The sequence below is a fragment of the Peromyscus maniculatus genome, chromosome 3, assembly GCF_049852395.1.
Source record: "Peromyscus maniculatus bairdii isolate BWxNUB_F1_BW_parent chromosome 3, HU_Pman_BW_mat_3.1, whole genome shotgun sequence".
NCBI classification, from domain to species: domain Eukaryota; kingdom Metazoa; phylum Chordata; class Mammalia; order Rodentia; family Cricetidae; genus Peromyscus; species Peromyscus maniculatus.
In genome coordinates this window covers 11944191-11947500 of record NC_134854.1, presented here as the reverse complement: position 1 = coordinate 11947500, position 3310 = coordinate 11944191, and the positions used below count along the sequence as shown (strand labels likewise).

General features: G+C 35.3%; 1 protein-coding gene across 10 annotated transcripts in view; it reads left to right on the top strand.

The window, feature by feature from the left end:
* Positions 1 to 2401, top strand: part of Foxp2 (forkhead box P2) — a 532232-nt gene extending 529831 nt beyond the window's left edge. For all 10 annotated transcript variants that reach the window (XM_076566185.1, XM_076566194.1, XM_076566190.1 and 7 more), the window contains one exon: positions 1 to 2401. This exon is cut by the window's left edge and continues 894 nt beyond it. The gene's annotated coding sequence lies outside the window, so the exon portion shown is untranslated.
* The last annotated feature ends 909 nt before the right edge of the window (positions 2402 to 3310 follow it).

The window sequence follows — 3310 nt, the reverse complement described above, 5'->3', positions numbered from 1 at the left end:
TGTGCAAGCACCATAGAAACATTTGCATATCTGCATAGATCTTACAACTGTACTCTTTACCTCCTTGTGATAAAGCTTTGTCTACCTGCAAACACAGTCAAAGGCCACAGCTGCAAACCAAAGCCAACTCTAACCATGGCCAAGAGCTCAAGGACAGAAGCAGCCACATGCTTTGGTCAGCCTTCTGTAACTTCAATGCGTACAAAGGAACCTTTTCCATGAACTACCTGCTGTTTTCTGATGACCTCTGGGATCTTTTCATTTAGCCCTAAACAAAGAAACAAATATGATAAAAAACAAAAAAACCACAACTAAAAGAGTTCATTCAGTCACAGAGTAATCTTCTGAGGCCAAAAGTCCATCTAAATGCAATGAAGATTTGCTTTCCTTAAAGACAGAGGTGAGGACAAAATCTGCAGTGGAAGTTATGACATACTAGAAAGCGACAAATGTGGATCACTGACCAAAACAATTATGTACTTGATGCAAATGCAGATTGCGTATTGTTATATATATATAGTACATTGTGTTTTTGTTTTCTCCATCCAGTCAATTCTTTTTGGTGGTGAGTACATGTTGTTAGAAGTACATGTCTTGTATGGTCTTAATCTCTGTTGTGTACTATTTTTTTATAGTCTTAAGTTATAATGAAAAAAAAAAAACAAAAAGTAGGAACCAAACATAAAAGGTCTAGTAAAGCCAAAAATTAATTTCCTATTGATTTTAAAGTGATCTAGCTGAGTTTTTACACTGAAAGCAAAGATTATAGCAAGTGTAGCCCATGGTATTTATTTTCAGTCAAACCAAAGTTACATATACTTCTGCCTCTTCTTATATGGGAAATGAACACTAACACACTCCCTTCAAAGACTTGCGCAGGCCAAATTGTTGGAATGCTGATTTTCTTGACAACTCTAAACCCCAAAACTATGATAATACGTTATGGTGTAGTTGAAGATAGCGTAGTCAGATGTTTGCTTAAAACCTAGAGACTTTCCGTGTTGCTTTTCATGTGCTGTGCCAAGTCTTGATAATACTTTTTCCCCCAACCAAGGGACCTCATAACCTGATTATGGTTATTGCTTTACAAACAGTTTTGACAGAAGGTGGCTGCTAGAGCTTAACATATGTCCCGGTTCCACGTGGTGGAGCCGGTTCTTGCAAACTAAGCTCAATGTTTATCCTTTGCTGAAGTCAGCAAATAGAGTTAGAGAGATACCCAGTCATTTATCACACCAAATAAAAGGACATAACGGCTTTCAAAAGGGTTTTCCCACTTACCCAAAAGGCTTTCTGAAAGCTTCTACCTCTGCAAAAAAGAAAAAAAGAAAAAAAAAGAAAAAAAGAAAAAAAAAGGAAAAAAAGAGAGAAAAGTTAGAACAATTATGGCAGATTGCATGAAACATGAGATCGTCACAGTAACTGCTACTTTTCATTATGTTTGTCTTTGGGTCATGATCAACGAACCGGAAGTTATTGACGTGGTATCAAAAGAGAGATTGGTATTCTGAAGGATGGTTCTCTGATGTCTAAGATACTGCTGTAAGGATTATCTGAAAGGAAAATGTGTCTTTCGGGTGCATGTTCAAAAAGCTTTGATGGACTGGAAGGAACTTGGAGAGTTGTACCATCGGGAGGGTGGCCTAAGACTACAATGCTAAAGTATGCATACCTCAGTTTCAAAACTTTTGAAAGGAAGTCTCAGCCACAGAATGCATATACCTGTAGAGTTTTGCATGGGTTTTATATGAATACAATTTTAAAAAATAGCTGCTTGCACATTATACCAGAAAAACCTCCAAAACTGCAATTGCTTTGAAAATAGATTTTAGGTTTTTTGGAGTTTTCTGAAATGCTTGGTCTGTATTTTGATAATTGTGCATATTATGTAAAAATGTTGGTGGACCCATAAATGACCAGACTTTTTCTAAGAAAAATGTTGCTTTAATGCATTTCATGGATTTTTACTCTTCTATCATTGCTTGCTAGTAATAGCAAACCTGCTTTTCTGCATCTGCTTTGCGTAGCTATTGTAAGGCTTTGAACTAATGTATGTATTTATTGCTTGAACTTCTGTGCATACCTTATAAAGCATAATGTCTGACAATTTAAATGGCTCATGTATTCTTGCTTCTACCATAAGCTGATTATGGGGACTATGATCTTTTGTATACAGCAAATTTTAACTGTAGCACAAACATCTGTTTATGTATTGGTGGGATATACCTGTTTTATTTATCTTCTTTGAGGTAAACTAATTTTTGATACTTTTCATTACTGTGTACTATGTTCATACTTTGAATTCTCTGACGTTAGAAGTCATGGTTGAGAATTGTAACAGCTGTTATTCGTTCTGTATTCATGGCTTTCACTGCTGAATAAAATAAAGGACCAAACCTAGGATTTGAAAGAAAACTGTCTACCTCTAACACCAGGGAGTTATCAGATTCTATTTTACATAGTTTTAGTCTACAAAGACACAACTGCTTAAACCTAGTGGGCTTAAGGCTTATATTCTATGTGGTTGGATTCATGGCACCGTTGTATTGTTTGAAAATCAATTAAAATTTTATGTGACTGTTAAAAGTATTTGGTAGAATTACCACTAACTGGGTTTTCTTTAGGTAAGTCAGATAAAGAGAAATGGCATCAGCATTCTGTGTCTTCAGCGGCTTAACTTCATTAGAATGCATTTCTGTGTGATTAGGGAATCGAAGAACAGCTAGCTAGGAATGGAGCAACAGAAGTACACTTAAGGCAAATGTTCCAGGACTTGAATGTTCCTGGACAAATTCAGTTGCAAAATCCAATAGACTATTTTGTAAAGTTTTCAGATTAGGTGTTTACATTTTTGAGAAATTGTAAGACCTCGTATTACTCATGTCAATATTAACACACCCCGACAGTAGCTTCACTGACACATTAGCTATTGAAAGAAACATGGCTTACTCTTGTTATTCCATTCATTCAGATTGCAATGAAAGAGCTTTTTCTTTTTCTCCATCCAACAACACTTGACAAATCTTACTTAGCAGAAAAGAAGGGTGTACATTTTTCTATAGAATTAATGTACAAACAGTGTGTCACTACTGCTGGATGTAAAAATGTATATGAAACCATTTCATTCAGTTGGTTACATTTCTGAAGTATAAATAAAAAATAATAATTCTTTTTGACCCATTTATAACCACTAGGATTTTATTCTTTCGGAGAGATCATTCTTCCATACTAGAGACAAGTCATAAAGTTGTGTGCCCATGTCCTCTAATTTGTTAAAAAATGAACTTCTAAGAACTTGGGAATCTTAAAG